Here is a 19,879-nt window from a genome sequence, read left to right as displayed (position 1 = left end):
CTCTCTCTCTCTCTCTCTCTCTCTCTCTCTCTCTCTCTCTCTCTCTCCCACCAGAGACGGACGATCAGTGAGGCCAAAACGAGGGATGACTTTGGGTCCTCACAATATATAAACATGTTATCTGCCGAAGACCACTGACTGGAAAAAGTGCTCACTATCGACCGATTTTAATGCGAACTTTTAAATGTGTTCGCTCAAATCATCTATTATTGTACAAATAACACATGGTGTTAAAATTGTTTACATTGGATTAATTTATTTTTACGATATTAAGTTTTAATTTGCAACCGATATTTCGAATCATAACAGAAGCAATTACACTAATACAAAACATTTTCATATCCACCACCGAACGTTGAGATTATATTGATTTTGTCAAAACATTTGCAACGCCCGGTATCAAGTTGTAAAGCGATTTATGCACGCTTGTGTGTCTGTCCTTTTGTACCTTGCAAATGTTCGCAAGACAACGACTTTAAATTTCGCAAAGACATCATGATACATATGGAAACGAGTTGAATTTGTCAAACGACACGCCTACAGTAAAATATGAACTGGCCTCAGCTGTTTGCTCGAACTCGTTCACCCCATTAATTCTAAATTACACGAGACATGTGTACTAATAGCACTTGTATAAAAACGTGAAAATTTAATACTACAGTTAATGGGTACAAACAATTCGACTATAGTTGGACTTGTACTTGTTTTATATAACTTTATATTTGCATAAAGTTTTTTTTTTTTTTTTTTGCATTAAATTATATTTAATATAATTAAATATCCTCAGGAGCACTTACATATTTTATGTAAGCTAATAATTAGATTAGATTTGCATACAAAACAAATTTTTTTTAAAATAGCATAACAGGAAGTAATCTAAACGTAAATCGTGGATGCCCATCAAAATTAATTGTTTGAATGCCATCTTCACTAAGCTTCGAATGTGAGCATAATTAGCGCCAGAGCTATAGCGGAGCACTATAGCTTTGGTTTACATCACATTATATATGATTCCGCTGAAGTGCGAACGATAGGCTTTTCGTTAGCTTTGGTCAGCTATGAGAATCTGAAACGTAAAAAGCCATAATGCAGGATAATTGAGCTGCTAACATCGTTGACAAAACCGGATATATCTGATGTCAATCTCATGTTCTGTATTTGAGAGAACTACTTAGATGCAGTGTATTATCTGCTATTAACTCCTATGAAGCTCATCAACTGTGATGCAAAGACTTGATAGCACGATTTTTCCAGCCGGTGACTCTCGTTCAGGCATTGCAATAATTCCCATAGGAAAATTTAGCGAATCACCAAAAAAATATATTTATACACCACAAGTCGCAGCTTGATATAAAATGAGAAATTTACTTCGTCAAAGGAGGAACAGAAAGCCTTAGAGAAGCAGGCGAAAATGATTTTTGTCGCAAAGTTTTGCGATTAAATACCAAGTTATCCGAATTAGTGGCCGGGCAAAGCAAAGCATTTCGACAAACAATTCAATGGTAGTGGGTTCAGGTCTCAACTGCGATAAAGCGGATAGCCTTGGATGCTAGCGCTTCAATACTGTAGTTTTCGAATTTACTGCCTGTCTGCCTACATTAGTAATAATAATAATATTAAATTATCCTTAGTATTTTAAAGCGTTGTTCATACTGGCGTTGTTTTTGTCATTGGCATAGATTGATTTGCCAAAACATTATCCAAATTTGAGATGAATAGAATAGACACGGATTCAGTTAATTCGAACTTTAAATTGCTTGCATATAAGCTTCGATCGGTAAACTCCAGAGTTATACTCTTCGGTAGCGGTTTTTCAAAACCCTTTTGTAATGGAATCGGAGAAGTTTACATGGCCGACCGTCCATATCGGGTGACGGTGTGAACTCTTAACAATTAGTCCCGTGTCTTGAAACTAAACTCGCATTTGCTTTTGATTAAGCCCTCATTAAACTAAAGTAGAAGAACATTAGTTTCGTTTCTTTTTTTTTTCGTTTCGTACACAATATGTACAGCAGTAATGCATGAAAATGCTGTAACTTTTTTGACAATTTAACCAAAAAATATGTCTCAAATGCATAACATATTATTTATGTAATACATGATAACAATATTGAACTAACAAAAACACAAATCTTAATTTATGAAATAATTATGAAAGTTCACGAAGATTTCATTTGAAATATAACTAAACATTTTTCCTTTTACTATTATTATTATTGTTATTTTTTTTTTTTTTGCAAAAATTTGGTCATTTGTAAAGCAATTTTCGTCAATCGAATTGTGATATAACATAAAAACTAAACCTTAATTGGAAAACTATGCAACATGAACATATTGTGTATTTGTATGCATATTATATCATATGATGTATAAGCATTAAACAAAAAGTTGTGAAACTTGTTTTTAGTAAAATTTATTACAATTTGTTTTTTGAAATCAATGCAATACATTAGTGCTTTTCTTTCTTTACAAAAACCATTGAAATCGTAAATCAGAAATAATCAATAGTAGTATATATATATATATATATTATATGTATATTATATATATATATATATATACAAATTTGAAAAGTTTGCCTACTATTCACTGCCAATTGAAAATCCTAAAGGAAGCGTTTTTATGATTTAATCATAATTTGATCATTTACGATTGTTATTATTGTTTATTATTATGATCAGTGTCATGTGCAAAAACTCAAAAATAATAATCGATTATTTTCACTTCGATTAGATTGAATGATAACAGCAAGAACTGTTAGAGATTATACTTCATTGAAATTCTCCTTTTCCTCGTCTTCGAAATGTACCGCGACAAGGATTCGCAACGATTCACAAAAACTCTTTTCATCCTTTTCATTATAATTTTTTCCAATTTTAAGATTTTCAAATAGGAATCAACAAGTTGACTTTGCTCAGATGGCTGACGGGATGGATGGACAGTCGAACTAAATGATTATAATAAATATATCGGAAATTTGATTGATCTAATGTTTCTTTAGTTCCGTAAGTTCTTATGCGGAAAAACGACGAAGAAGAAGAAGAACAGGGAAAAGGGGGAAAAGCTTTAATTTAGTCTAGAGTTTATCCGACGGCTACATATGACTCATTTTTTTCGCATTCTTTCGTCTTTGTGATATCGTAAAATTTTCTCGATATTTTATGTTTAATTATAGTTTGCCCTTTTTATTATTAATTATTCAAACGCGTTTATGCAAAAACTTTTAATAATATTTATTAAGGTTTTTTGCATTTTATTTCATTTATGTTTTTATTAAATCAATTCAATTTTTAATTTATGAACACATCTATCGTGCGTTTTTGTATATGGAATTTTATTATTATTATTATTTATAGCAACCAAATACATGTTATCACAATATTTTCCTCTAAATGACATACAAAAAAATCATTATTTATTTACAATTACAAATGTATATAGATATATATGTAACATCTATTAGTACATTGATGTCCTTACAGGCAAATGGTACTGGCATTCATTTATATATTCAATGTGCATACATGTGATGTATATATATATATATATATATATATCTTTGAGGTATATGTATATATATTTATATATTTATAAATATATCTGTATGTTTATGTATGTATGTATATATGTAAGTATATATATATATATATATATATATATAAAATAAAAAGTCCTAAATCAATTTTATTATTGTATACTTTTGAAAAACGATTTGTATTTGTTACACATCTCTAGGACCATTAAGGGATTTTCTGGGACAATATTTATTACTGCGGTATGGAGAGTATTGAACTTTAGCCCAATACTATAAAGTTGAGGCATTTTTCAAATATGAAATTCACGTCTACTGACGAATGCAATAATATGTAGATTTTATTAAATAAAAAAATAAAAAGAAAAAAAAAAAAACAATAATTGTGAAAAAAATTTCTCATAAACAGATATGTATGCACATTTGCATTTATTATTACACTTCCATGCTAGGCTATATTTATCTTGCTTTTCCCCGCAATTATTTGCGAGGCAAAAAGATCTTATTTAGCTAGAATTCATTGCCGAGCTGATGGTATAGTTGTCGTGAATCCTTATTATTTTCAGCATCTCCTTTCTAGGGGAATATGAAACATTTTCTCATTCTCTTTTAACGAATGCCACATCTTACGTCGAATATACGCACAGTTTGATTTGTGGTTTAAAATTCCGTAGGAAACTTTGTTTTCGCATTTGTTTTCCTCCTTTCAATTGAATAGACTTGGATTTTCATTTAAATTAACAACAACAATCAGAAATTGTTGAAAATGCTTTCTAATGTTATGTATGAGACAAACAAAACAAAACCTTAGGAATTCCTAGGTTTTCGTCATTCTATGAAAAGCATAAAAAAAGAAATAAATAAATAAACAATATATTCTTTGCTTTCCTATCTATCTCAGAATAGAGTATCGGCTATGCAATATGCCATGAAACTACTAACTAGCTACGACATGATGCGATAAGACCGAATAAAGTGTATTAGGACTTGGATACTTTCTATAATAATCATCTTGGGCCCATGGCGCCAAAATGTTGTATACGCTTGAGCATTTCATTGCATAAATGCACAAATTGACATATGATGCGACTGAAAGTGTTTAAGATTAACACTTACACATTTACGTAAATGTGTTAATATAATATAACGGTAAGCTATTTATATAGTGTACAGTTGTCCGTAGCTAAGATCGTTGCTAATGAGGGATAAGTCCTTTTCTGTGATTACAAGTTTCATGAAAGAACAAGCAACGTATGTAGCATAGTTTTGTCGTCGCCTGTTCTATTTCATAGATGACAAACACGCTTGTAGACAAGTGGATAATGTATTCTATAAGAGCTGACAAAGTTGTCGACGACTCACACGAGCGAGCGGACAAAATCTATATTATTATAAATAGAAAATATTCTCGATGGATTCTTTATTTTTGAAAGTTTTTGTTAAATATGGTCTTATCTGCATCGGTCGGTCAGTGAAGGCATTACACTTAACATACTATCCACGCGCATCCATTGACCTATGTCCACACTACTTATCTCCTTCTCTTTCCTCACTCGATTCTAACCGTCGCCGAGGTACATTGTGGTGTAACGAACACCCTGTGACCGATTGGTCATATAACAAAAGAAAAAATAAATAAATAACGAAAGAAGAAGCAAAGTATTTGAAATATAAAGAAATGCCCTGACGATGACAATATTTTCCACAACCGAATTTGTAAATGATGCAACCGCTTTCAGGAGCATTGAGAATATGGCAAAGACACACCCATGCTTCAAATGTCCTACGATTAAGATTATATTGGTTTGAATGCATTTATCAAACTCACAAGGTAAACTCTTTATTTGTAATTGCAATTACAAGAACAGGCTATAATTAGAAGACCATGCTTGTAATAAAGAAATATGTGCAATAAAGTGCAGGAGAAATACTGCAGATTATATAGACTTTCATTCAATCCCAACACTCTGTCTGCCTGAATTATTAATTTCGAAAATCAAAAATCTTTCCTGCCATCTCCTACATTACGGTATAAGACATCATAGAATCAAAGGTAAAATTTCAATTCAATTTAATTTTACTCAAGTTGATGACGACAATTGCATAAGTGACTACTAAATGTATTTCTCAAGTGTATAAGGGTAAGGTAAGGAGTAACTGCCTGTACATATATACATCTGCAATTATCTCGCCTGTCCGTAGGTATTTCAAACCAACCTCCTTCGTGTCGATTTTCTTTCGGATAAATTGGGCTTTAATAGCCACGTGTTCCATTCTTGAATAAATAATTACTACTCAAAGCAATTGTTGTTATGGCATAACAGCATAGTTTTGTTACTTTAAAAGATTGAGTTCAATTTCCAGGGCTCTCAATCCAACTGACTCTGGCAATCAATAAGGAATTATTTTTGAATTCTAATTTCAAAGAAATCGCTTGGCATTTTTGTGGCATTTGTTTGGACCTAAAACATATTAAATATTTCATATAACGGTTTTAAAAATATTGAAGAAAAAAACAAAAAAAAAAAAATATTACATTTAAAATAATGGTCCGCGCGATCGTCTGACCGAAGTTATAATCTCTTTTTTGCTGGAAAACGGCAGACAATGCAAAAAACTTAATCGCGGCGTCTACCATATTTATAGTAAAATTAACCCATTGTGACGCAGATAATATATCTTCATTTGAGGAGTGTACAAAGTAGCTTTAACAAAATTCTGTCTTGTTTTCCCAATGATAAATAAGCATAAAACCGCATGACCGATGGTTCCATTTTTGCACGTAAGTAGTAAAGGGTTTCGTAAAGTAAATATAGGAAAAGGCTATATGAGCCTTTTAACTTTAATAATTTCTGAGTAATGCGCAAAAGTCTAAAAATTTTTTTTTGTAAAAAAAACGGAGTTGCGTTCAGTTTACGCTTCACTACGGGCTTCTGGTCTCGACTTGCGCGCAGAAACTTCGAATGTTCCTACCAAATTTAAAGTCGATATCTTTAGTTTTACAACCAGGAGAATACCGACAACATGCACTACACAGACAGACACACATGGCTAAATCAACGCAGAATTTCACGCTGATCAAGAATATATATATATATATATATATATATATTATGGGAAAAAACAAAACGAGTTTACCCCCCACTTACAGTGATGGATATAAAAACAATGACACATAAATCAATCAATTTATAGATCATTATGTAAAAGCGGTAATCAGCGATAAGTCATTTAATTTTATTTTTTTCTTTTCTCAGCCGACATACATACACACAATACAATCCATCTGTTTCTGCTGGAAGGGCGCATGCATTTAAAATAGTGGGTGTAACGAATGCATTCGAACAACCCGATCGCCGAAAAGAATAGGCCGGAAAACATGCGCGCATTACTCAGGGCGTTTGCCCCAAAAAAAATCGAAACTCTATGTTACATATTCCTGGGTTGTTTTCCCCGTAACCTACACTGCACAAAGCCTTGCATTTTTATTTTCAAAATGAATATCAAAAGTAAATGTTTTTACTTCATGTTAATTTTTATCGCAAGTATGGACCATTCTTCTTCTTCTTCTGCGCCATAAACCAATTGCTATTTGAGCAACGAAAAATTTAATATCCTTTATGTGCGCTGCACTGTCACTGGCGATGCAAGTCGTTGCTAACCGCAGCAGAAGTAATAAGTGAAAGGCTTTTATTCAGTATGCGGCATGTTCCTCCTTCAATAATAACTCGTTTACTATCTGTAGTCCTTTGTCTTACACGAAGAATATTTGCGCACAAGTTAGATAGATACTCATACTCAATGTCTTTTACTCTCACTGCCTTGTTGTTTTCTTCACTCAAAATATTTAGGTAAACGTCACGCGCACATTCCTTGTGTAATTCATTTTTGTTAACAACAACAACTACTTTTTTCTTATATATTGCGTTAATGTACACAATGTACATGTAACTGCTGTTGTTTATCATGTGGTTGCTGGTGCCACTGTCAGCATACCTAAACATGCATAAGATTGTTGCTGTTATTGTAATGGGCATTTGCGTCGGCAGAAACCAACATACTCAACTTCGATGCAATAAGTGTTGATGAAACATTTTTCGTTAATTTTCTCCTTTTTTTATCTATTCGTCTTGCAATTATTCTCGTTGTTGTTTTTGTAATCGTAATTTCCAGAAATGTGCCCAAATTTTTTGAAGAAGTAGCTTTTTTACCATGCTTGCCTATGGAATTTTTTGACGGCCATCACCAGCGGTCTAAAATTATCCGACAAACTGGCTAACATTAATGATGATCAGCGCCCGTTAGGACAATCATCACTAATTCTTTCGCATACCTCTCGATTGAGCTATTGAGATGTATACTCAGCAACTGCTTAAGTAACTCCATTTATCGTTTGACGTCAAAATCCTCATAAGCTGTCATCACTGCAAGCCACACTTCGTTTGATTTTAAAGGTGCTACAATATGTCCATAATTGGAGACATTGCAGGCGTCAGTGTGAATTCAGCCAAAGCACGTACATTCACGAAGGCATCATTGCCGCCATTACTTATGCCGGTTTTGCATAATTTGCCAGCAACTCGTGATAACCGGTCAACATTTTGCTTATCTCGGATCGTCTCAAACACTCCAACGAGAAACTCTTTGGGAAATTCGTCACCTTATTTGGTTTTTTTTCAAAATACACTTTAACTAGTATAAGGCTCGCGCGTCACGCGGTCCATAACCCGTTAGTTTGAATTAATTTATTAAACTCGCACATCGTCTAACAATATATATTCTTTAGTTGTCACTAGAGAGCAGAGTTGCAATAACTAGCATAAAAACATTCTTGCAATAAGAAGAAATGCGGCATAAAGTGCAGGAGAAATATATTAGATTATATAAGTTTTCTATCATTCTCAATAAATTAAAAAATGAACAAAAAAATAAATGATTTTTAAAAAGAGCTTTTTAATCGGGAAGCCCCAATTCGAGAGGTTGCTAAACAAATGCGAGTTTCAATTATCGGAATCGTAGAAAGCATTGTTATCAACGTTGCGAATAGCAAGTGATCGATAGGAGAATTTATTCTAAAACTGCTGGCTGATTTTGCAACCTTTAGCTAGACATTGAATGTTCGAGTGCCGTGATTAGCCTACTCCCGAGACATGACTGTCGTTAACTTGTCCCCCTTTTCTTTTACGTTAAAAGAACATCTAGAGGACAATGACTTTCGACGCTAAATAAAATACAGCTAGAATTGTAGACCAGCTCAACGCGTAGTCCAAAGGGTTTCCAACTCAAAGCTTTGTCAAAGATTCTATAAAAAATACTTTTCGAAAAAGTGAAAAGTTCGCTCTTTAACTGTCGGTGAAGAGCGGCGCACATCTTTTCCCTAATGCATTTTTTGCTAATTATTATTATTATTATTATTAAAGAGTTTAAAGATATTATTATTTATTTATTATTTGTTCTGTTGTTGTTGTTCTTATTAAATTCTCGAACACGATAAAACACAACTCATTTTTATTTAGTAAATTCAACAACTAAATTAAATTGATTGCCTTGATTATATTATATTAGTAAGGCACGCGAAAATATCATCGCCTTAAGTTAAACATATTGCTTATATAATATGTTAGCTCTCAACACATGAAATTTTATCAACCGAAAGCATTTAAAACAAGCACATGGAAAAAAAATAGTGAGGTATAGCATGCAATATTTCTTTTTACCTCAAATAAATCAAAAATGAAGTCAAGTCAATAAAATTAAAGAAATATATATATGAGCTCCTTGACAAGATGTAATAGCCGTTGGCGATATTGGCAAACACCGAAGTAATGAATGTCAAATTATTTGGATGACTATTGTTCCACTTAAAGCGGTGTTAAACTAAGTGGAGCGAAAGCTTTGCTTCAAGTATCCCTTACAGTCAGCATTAAAGTTTGCATTGTACACCTACCTTATCGATTGTAATTCGTTTAAATGATTATTTGATTAATTAGGTAATTAAATGATTATATGACAAAGTCAGCTAAGTTATTCATATCTGCAACTTGAAGATAGCCTTACTTTTTAATAGATTTCGTTAAATCCATGTGCGCAAGGTCGTCCAATATATCGCTCGCACATATTGGAAAAGAATATCGGATATGAATCGCACTATGTAATGCTAGATGATGTTAGATCATTAACAATAGTTTAAATCGATGTTTCCTATTTTCCTATCCTATACCACTTAAATTAAGTTTGTGCGGATGTATACAACACCCTGGGGGGGGATTTGAGAAAAACTCATTTATTGTTATACCAAGCGATTGGAAATCACTTTCTGAATCAATATTAATTTGTCTGGCTGTCTGTTCGTCTGTCCATTTGTTATGTATTTTTATGGTTCACCTACAAGTTGCATCTTCCAATATGAGGGCTTCCATGACATAAAGTCTTCCGTCTGAAAAAGAATTATGTATAATTTTTTGATGGATTATCACGCAAACGAATGAATGAATGAATGTATTTGGCGAAATGGTGTACGGTATTTAATGGCTAACTATAATGTTCTTACTCGATTTACTCTGCGTGTCTCGTACTGTGAGAGTGATTCGGTAAACAAAAAAATTTTTAAATAAAATAAAATAAAAACTACATATGTATATGTGTATGCAACTATATTAAATCATCTCCTGAAAATCGATATATAAACGTTATTTATAGCTAAATGGCGGGGGCGAAATATAAGAAACTAAGACTCATTGAAACAAATCGCTTTACAACTAAACAAGCTAATGCCTTAGAATTTAAAAGTATTTCTTTAAATGTTCCGTTAGTCAGTGCACCAGAACTAATCTTATACCGATTCAGTATAGCTAACCTTTTAAATTCTGTATCCTTGAAATGATTTCTCATTTCTTATTTTATAGCTTTTTAGCGACCCACAACTACACAGTTCAATTGTTTTAATAAGTTGTTTGTAATATCTCTTAATTTTTCTATTATGGGCATGTTTTTGAGTGCAGCAGAGCAGAACAAATTAGCGACTTTATCAAAATTTCTGTTTAATAAATTCACAATCAGTCAACAATTATCAACCTAAACTCAAACACTTAAAAATATTTTAATGAAATCTTTATGAACATCTGAGGTAGAGAGCTATATAAAGTTTGTTCGGATGTATGTAACCTACAGAAGGAATTAATATAGACCCATCATACCACCAATATAGACATATACCATGAAAAAGTTCTTTTGAATCGATTTAACCCCGTCTGTCTGTCCGTCTATCCTCCTGCCCGTCTTGTTTTCTTGTGTTCAACTTATAGGCCGATATTTTTATGAAATTTGATGCACTGATGTATTTTGGCCAAAGGACGAATGCCATTGAATATAGTTTGGATTGGACCACTATTCTGGCTGAATAATTTCACAGTGATATGGATCCACTATAGTAGTTTTACTTGTTTTCAGTTCATTTTTGTAAGAACTGATAACATGTTCAGTGTGGAAACAATATAATATAATATAAGTACAAGCTTTTTCCTATACCATTAAGGTCAAAGCAATGATTTTATTTAAAAAACTCATGCATTTCGTATCCATTATTATTTATTTATAATAGTTTACCGCACATAACATACATAATATACATATATGTATATAATTGATGCAAACCATCATTTGTCTAAACTGTAAATCTCAGCTTTAGACATTAGCTAAACTTTATCAATGCCAACACATGGACACACTATCGCCACTGAGGCAATCGCCCACACTACACGTACCGAGCAGTGCAGAAATAAGACATAACTGCCACTACTATTACTAATACTACAACTACTACTACTACTACTACTACTACTACTACTACTACAACTACTACTACTACTACTACTACTACATGAAAAACTATGTATAGGAAACATTAACACTATATAGCAATTTTTCTCTTTGTATATCTGTTTTTTCATTTTTCTTTTCCTTTTTTTTTTTTTTTATTCATTCTCAAGCCAAAAGTCATCCATTTCGTATAGACATCTGCTGCTAACAAAGTATTTACAATTTGTTACGTTTTTTGGCATATGTGTGCTGAAAAATTTCACTCAACTCATGCACCAGCACCATAAGAAAGGCTAACGACGTGTATAATTCAGTTGGGCTAATATTATTTTTGGTATTTTCAAAAAAAAAAAAAAAAAATCAGTTTTTTTTTTACAAAAAAAAAAAAAAAGCTATCAAGTAAAGTAATTCTTTGTTTGACGATTGCCTTCAATGTTTATTTGGCACAGCACTAATCGAAATTTTAATCCATCTAAGCCATTTTAAACAAACACATATATCTATCCTTCATATTTAAATATCGCGAAATGACGTAAAAATATTTTATTGGCTTTAAGAGATTAACTTATGTCACATGAAATGCAAATTCAAACTGTTAAGGAGCAATAACATGATATAGTCGATTATTTTTATATACATACATACGTCTTAAGTGAACTTAACTAATTTATAGACGTTACAAAAGCTCTCTGATTATTGTCTATACAAACAGTATTTTCTCGCAATCATTTTGTAAGAATTATTTGCGATTACTTGCAAAGTGTTTTCATCATCATTTTCTTTTTATCCGAAATTACAGTAGATGTGACAGCTTCTGTTTGTTCGAAAATATGCTTAACATTTGCAATTTTAATGTTGACTTTCGATTTGCAATTCTTGAATGAGACTTCAATCCCAAGAAGTATTACGATTCCCTGCTAAATGCATTACCGGTAATGAGGAAAAGGATAGAGTGAGAGGTATGTTCTGTCATTTAATATTATATTGTTAGCTGTAAAGCGATGCTGACTACTTTACCAGCCAAAGCGGTTTATAATCTTTATGACAAACTATTTACTACGTGCAAAAGGGATCACGGATTTTTTGCGATTTTTGGCTGCTATGTCACAAAAACGCGAAAGCTGCTCGAACAAACAACTATTCACTTGATTACATTCGTTATTAATCGAAAGCGAGCAAGCGGCTGTTAAATACAGGGTAACACATTTCTAGCTTTAGTCACGCTAACGCTTTCTGAGCTAGCTCTGCCATAAGAAATCGAAAGTCGTCGAAATGAAAATTTCCACATTATAAGTATGTGAAGGTGCCATTTAAGTGGAACACTGCATTATACGCTGTCCCTTGACTGATTGATCATATCAAAAAAAGGTGAATAAAGCATATAAATGTATGGGTCTCCGACTCCTGGAGCAAAGTAAAAAAAAAAAATAAATAAACATACGACTTACAAACAAACAACGTACTCTCCGCAAGAGATGTGGTGATGGTAGTAAAAGTAGTTAAAGTTGTACCTTTATTATAAGCTGGCTTCGAGGCAGCTTATACCCATTTTTCATGGCAAATAATCATGCTTAATACTGGGCCATGGTGAAACCTAAAGGAGTTTATGCACTAAAACTCAAACACGTTCTCTCCTCGATAATTCTTTTTTTTTGTTTTTTTTGTCATATTTGTGATGAAATTATTATGCCATCGTAGTAGAACACACATACACACACACACACACACACACACACACACACACATACTTTTTAATTTCTAAACGAAAACCTAAACCAACCGATTTTGGCGAATGCGTCTAAACATTTTCGACGATGCGCCCTCGAAATCTGCTTGTGCTGTGTTTTATTTTTAAATTACATATGCGTCTTTTCTCAGCAGATTTGTTAAAAACTCTTTCCAATAACTCTTTATTACTAAACTTCTCTCTGCAATAAATTACATTGCCGCAGATATCTATGTTAGTCATCATTTAAATAAATTTAAAATTAGTTTTTCTTCTTTCTTCGATTTAAAGACTCGATCATGTAGTTTAGCAGTTAGGAATACCCACAAAGTTGCGCGTGAGACATAGGTTCGATTCCTGATAAATTATAGATTGCACTTCATTACGCGTGTATAAGCCTGAAGGCGCTACAATGAAGCAGCAGTTCGAAGCAAATCTTTTTTCTCTTTTCTCAAAATATGCTGCATTTGTTGCCTTGTGTATCAGTGACTCATTACGGATTTGGAAAATGCTAAATAATAAACACATTGCCTTTTAAACTCTTTACCGTTCGATTATCGGAAAAAATTGTCAGGATTTTTTTTTCAGATGCTCTGACGTCAACAATTCGTGTGGCCGTCCGGTGTTTTCGCAATTGTCGCTCATCTCATTTAAAATCACCAAACTGCCGACAAATTATCGTCTACGGCGGAAAAGATTTCCCATACAATTTTTCAGATCAACACTTGAACAGTGGTTCTGCATATCAAAACCCACTGGTTTTTCTTTTTTATCAACAGACGAAATTTAGGTTTTCCCATCACTCAAATCACTCAGCGTAAGTCGTAGACAAGTGATCAAAATGATATGAAATATGAAGAAGCATCGTTTAAGCATCGACACTTTCTGAAAATAATTTGAGTTGTTTGTTTAGAATGACATCTTTACGCCCCTAGGCGTGTTAAAACTAAAAACTCTAAACATTTTTGATTTATTTCATGAGCATTTCCTGTCCGAATAAATGTAGAAAATGTGAGCCTCGAACGTCGCTTAAACGATTCAAAAATCTGAAATATGATTTTCTTTTGCGTAAAAGATCAGGATATTGGATGTTACGGTGATGAGCGATCCTTAACATCTTCATGAACTAATTACGAAATCAAAATGAATCAAATCCTTCCACTCCAGCGAATTAATATTCCAAGTGATATTTAGGTTAAATTTAAAAAACTTGTCGCCATAACCCTACCGCTTCCTACAATTATTCATATAAGGACCTTTTAAGACGCGGCCTTATATGGGAAACGGTTCGATCCGAATCATTTTCAATAGTGTTCACCTTTCGGCCGGATGTTGCAAGTGTCAGTGTACCGATTTTCATCAAAGTATCTCAAAAGTTATGAGCTGCAAATGCAATCAAGTACTTTAATATGGACAGACGGACAGACAAGCTTAAATCGATTCAAGGAGTGATTTTGAATTATTGTATTATAATGGAAATCTCCCGATATTCCATCCATTAACTTCTTGGTTGGTTAGGATGCGTTTTAAACTCAAAATATATATGATGTTAACTCGCTTATAAAGTCATTGACCCCTATTCGCCGATTTATTTAACAAAATCAATTAACTGATTAAAATTTACTTTAATTTTTTTTTATTTTTTCACCTTTTTTTTTCATGTTGCTTACTTCAAAAGGAAAAGTTTAATTAATAAAACATAATATTTATGACAGCATTCAGCAATTGTTAGTGTAGTCAATTTTATATATTATTCTCATACAACCTTTTTCTATAAACTAATTTTATTATGTATTCAATGTGCGGCTACACGTTTTTTTTTATATATATAAATATATATATACGATAGTAACATGAATTTTTTTTGTTTTTTTTTTTTTTTTTTTTTTTTTCATAATACATATTCACATCAGAACTTTGCTTATATTATTTTCATATGCGAATGCAATGCATGTCTGTTGGTATATATTTTGCTATTAAGTTAAACTAAAATGAAAAGTTTTCTTTGCGTAGTTAGTTATATAATTCAATTACAAGGACAAATATGATATCGATATAAAAAAATTGTTGTTGTCATAGAAATAAATTGCGTATGCGTACATATACGTATGCATAAAATAAATTTAATTTGATTTTTCATATTATATATTGAATGTTAGGTGTAATACCCTATGTATACGCATATATACATATAAACATATATGTGTATATATATATGTAATAGAAATCATGGCAAGGACAATGTGAAGTTATATTATTCAGGATATGTTGCATCTTTCATAGGATGACATTAACATTATCAACAGGGCCTCTTTAAATATTGTAAATAATTTAAACTTAAACATCAGTTGAGTTGTACAACTGAATAGTATGAATAAATAATCAAAATTAAAAGCTCTTAGATTCTATAAAATGCAATTCAATATTTACCTTTATATCTGTTAGTGAGTTGATTACTGTTGTCAATCGTTATACTCCACTCCACCTGTAAAAACAAAATCGTATTTTATAACTTTAGAAGCAGTCAACATCTTTTAAAACATATAAATATAAATATTATATACTATAACTTGCACCCATCAAATAAATGAGACCGCAATACATTTATTATTTCGTCTCTCTTTATATGTAAAAATCGAAACATTAAAATCCCTTATAAAGCGTTAGAAAAAATAGTTTTCAAAAATACGCAAATTTACCACATCTCAAAGTCCATAACCACAAATAGACACAAATACATACAGTACGTTTAAATGCATTGTCCATGACGAAGAAAAAATGTAACGACCTTTACGCTTAGCATCGCAGCATTTAATAAGAAGATGTGAAATGCAGGCATGTCTACTTACACTTCTATGCGCCTCTATGTCTATCTATGGTAAACGTACTCCTTAGGTCTTATTAACTATAGTGTGGGCTTCACATTTATCCTCAACTCTGGAAGTCCTCGTATGAAGCTTAATCTTTAAAATGAGCCACATCGGTGAAAGAGACGCATACCGTGCGATCTCAGTTTTGAAGAGTAAAAACAAGGTTTAAATTTTTGCTCATTATATCGCAATATTATAGCGCGTATTCTTCGAAGACTCCGATTAAGCCTGATTAAGCCACATTTACTTGCCAAAAAAAAAAAATTGCTAATGCCTTTTTCCTTATGTTTATCCACATATTTGGTAATCTGAATAAGTACCGATCGATAAATTACTCCAAGTACACGTATTTTTTTAATTTGTATAAGTATTGCTCTTCTCAAGTGAATCGGGAGAAGCCTTTTCATTGCGATATTCGTTTTCATATGTAAAGACAGCTTTGAAGTTTTTATGACGTTGCAAAAATGAGAAGAATAAGTGCTGATTTTAAGGTGTCAAACGTGAAAACTATTGACTTTGAGCCGAGCGATCATCTTCTATCGTCCGAATGAACTGAAAACTAAAAAAGAAATTTAATCGAAAGTATTGCTCTTAAAAAATTCTTCCGCCTTGAGACAGAAAAATTGCACAGAGTGAGATATTTCAACTATAACAATTCTCGAGGAACTGAACCTCACCAAGGCTAGTTTTTGGCTCATCTTTAAAAAAGATTGAAAATATATGCTTACAACGAAACCGTACAACATGCCATTGAAACCACAAAATAATTGAAAATGAAGTTCTGTATGACTGTATTTTTAATGAAAAACTCTATATATATATATATATATATATATATACGTATGCGGTTATCTCGTTGTGTGTGGCATAGAAAAATGTTATAAAAAAACAAAAGCTATAAAATTTAAAGTTTCTTCTTTCCAACTAAAGTGATTTATACAAATATATATATATGTGCGTGTATGTGTATATATGTATATAGTTTAGTATCTGTAGATAAGTTTTAGTACACGGATAAAAAATAGGATCGTAAAACGTATGATAACCTAAGATATTTTCCAGTTACTATATGATTGCAATGCCGTTTTTCTCAAACGAATCTATCATTATTTTTATTATTATTATTATCATTATTATTATTGTATTATATTAAATTAAATTAAAAAGTTTTAGTTTTTGCTTCCATTAAAAGTTTAGTCGGAAATGTTTTTTAAGTTGTTTAATGACGAAATCACAAGTTCTTGGATTCTCTCGTTTTCTCTCTCTCTCTCTCTCTCTCACTCTCTTTCTTTCTCTTTCTCTTTCTCTGCCTCTCACTGTAGTTTTTGGTGTGTTTCTCTAATGCAAATATAAAAAACTTTCTAAACAATGTTTTTTGAGTAAGAGTGAAATATAAAAAAAAATAAAAAAATAAACAAAAATAAAATAAATTTTTTTAAATCTTAATAATAATAACAATAAAAATGGAAACTTTCGTGTAAATGCAAATTTTTTTTCCTAGATTTTAATTTAAACAATTCAACAACGAGATAATTTATACAAACTGACAATGCCTAAAATTAGACAATAAAACAATAAAGCAAATACAAAGTAACGAACAGCCTTGAAAACTTATTAAAGTCTATTATAGGTAGAAACCAAAAACCGAAAAAAGAAAAAAAAAAAAATGTTATCAGGAAAGGAAAGTAGAATGAGGAAGAGAAAGAGAGAGAAAGTAGAGCAGATATCTTTTATTGCATAGTTTCTATTAAGGCAGCATCGGACGAATGCTTTTCGCAACTGAAATTTTGATAAAATTTTTATATAAATTTTATTATTCACTTGATAGTTAGTAATTTTCATATATTATTTTATTCTCTAAATGTTTAGCTTAAAGTTGGCCTCATAACGCTTAGAAGAAGAATTACATAGCTTTTCAAAGAGAGGTACAAATGCGTGCAATTCAAGAGCGTACGTACGCAGACACTGGCCCACTTAATACAGTATCTACACACACAAGCATTTTTCTAAACGAAAGTACTCTATTAGAATGTATTTGCCGTAGGTAGGAATATAAGTGAAAAAATGTTATATTGATAGACGAGAGTAAAATGAATTAATTAGTTATTTGATATTAATTTTATGAATATTTTTTTAATAAAACTCAAATTTATATAAATATACTTGAAAGAAAGCTTAGTAACTGACACTACTGCGTAGCTAACGGATGTCGTCTCGGTAGAAATTTGTGTAGTTTTGAAATGAAATAGTCATCCGTTGAAACACGTTTGGCACATCTTCAACTTTTCTGAATCGCAAGGAGCCAGAAGAAGCCAACAAGGAGCTAGAGCATAAGCAAGTTCTTCGCTCAACCTGCAGGTCAGTTCCCTTGACATGAATCAGATATGACAGTTTCATCAACTTTTAAGGATTCGCTTTGGATGATCTCTTCGCAATCCCACCAATAGCGCAATGACATTTTCGGATGACATGAAAGCAGATGTCAAGTCTACAGACGTCAAGTCGTTTGTATCTTCTTTGGTTTGTCCATGAGAAACTCACTTTCTTTCTTTCCGCATCTTTTTCAATGTACGCAATCAAAAAGCAATTGCTTATTAACTTATTCCTAACTGTACACGTAATCCCGAAAACGAATATCTTCGCCTTTGCAACGAGAGTAAATCAATCATCTTGATGATCAATGTTCATAAGATGGCAAGGAGCGCGTGGTATACCAGTCTGAATTACGCAGCGTAAATAGTTTATGCTATAGGTATGTATAGGTGCAGAAGCATTATTTTTCTTATATCGTAACAGCACCAATATTCAAATTATGTATACCCAAAATAGTTACCATTCAATATGTTTTATAAAGCAACCAATTTCAACAATAGAGACCTTATTTGCATATATGTTACGATGCTTAGAAAACGTTCGACGGTCTTTTTTATTTATTTATTTATTTATTTTTTTAATTTTTTTTTTTTTGTGAATATGATCAGTTACTTAGGACATGTCTTCTATACTTGTATCACGAAGAGGATCGAAAAAGCAATGAGAAGAGCGAAAGAGATAGCCAGGCAATGGTTGCAGCCAAGTGAGTGCATACTTACACGATAAGTGTTATGACTCCGCTAATAGTCACTGCTAGAAAGTCCTGTTGCTTTTAACAAAATGTTCGCGGGATTTTTTTGGAAGTTTTCCATAACTCAACCGATTCTGTTTGGTTAATCTGCGCAGCTTTCCCTTTCATTTTCAAAGACACAATCAAATAAAACTCAGTTTTCAGAATTGCTGTTGATTAAATTTATCGTGGACTTCTAAGTGAGTTCACTTTTATACTCAATTTTTTCAAAGAATGCGTTAAAATTATTGGTATCGTACTTGTCCGATAATCGTTTTCCCCACATCGATTTTCTACATGTCAACATGCGTACAACATCCGGTTTGGTCGATTTATCAATACAAATGTCATGGCACAGATAAACGTATTTTTAACCAAGTCGTCGAACGATGCGCTGCCTTTGATCAGTCATTGGAACAATACACAAATTACTGACCTATACAATGGCATAATAAATGACTGGGTCAATTTGCTTTATGTGGTCGTTGATAGCTTTGAAAACCCTGCAGCGATATTCTCACAAAAAGCTCTCGTCTTTCTCGTTGCCAAGCCGCGGTTACCTGCAATTGTTTTCCTACTGATTGGCGCCATCGGTTACACCAATTGAAATTAACTATGACTTACTTATATACAAAATATTTTATAAAAGAGCTCATGTTTACCGTAATATGCTTGTCCTATACAAAAAGCATTAATTGTTATTTTGTCAATAAAATTTTATTATAACTCTTACTGTAGGCCCTTAAAAATAAATATTCCAATAATGCAAATATGATTACATATGTACTTGTTATTAATATTTATATAAAATATTTATGCAAAAGTCCTGG

General features: G+C 32.1%; 1 protein-coding gene across 2 annotated transcripts in view; it reads right to left on the bottom strand.

Annotated features, from left to right (window-relative positions):
• LOC119638523 overlaps nucleotides 1-19,879 on the bottom strand; it is a 216,257-nt gene that overhangs the window by 146,558 nt on the left and 49,820 nt on the right. Inside the window, exon 1 of one of the 2 annotated variants that reach the window (XM_038035385.1) lies at nucleotides 15,507-15,562. The exons of the other annotated variant lie outside the window; for it this stretch is intronic. The gene's annotated coding sequence lies outside the window, so the exon portion shown is untranslated. Of the gene's footprint in view, nucleotides 1-15,506; nucleotides 15,563-19,879 lie in introns of those variants that run through there. 2 annotated transcript variants of the gene reach the window in all.

The sequence above is a fragment of the Glossina fuscipes genome, unplaced genomic scaffold, assembly GCF_014805625.2.
Source record: "Glossina fuscipes isolate IAEA_lab_2018 unplaced genomic scaffold, Yale_Gfus_2 0, whole genome shotgun sequence".
Taxonomy (NCBI): domain Eukaryota; kingdom Metazoa; phylum Arthropoda; class Insecta; order Diptera; family Glossinidae; genus Glossina; species Glossina fuscipes.
The sequence above is the reverse complement of the archived record's forward strand: the minus strand, read 5'-3'. Positions and strand labels throughout refer to the sequence as shown.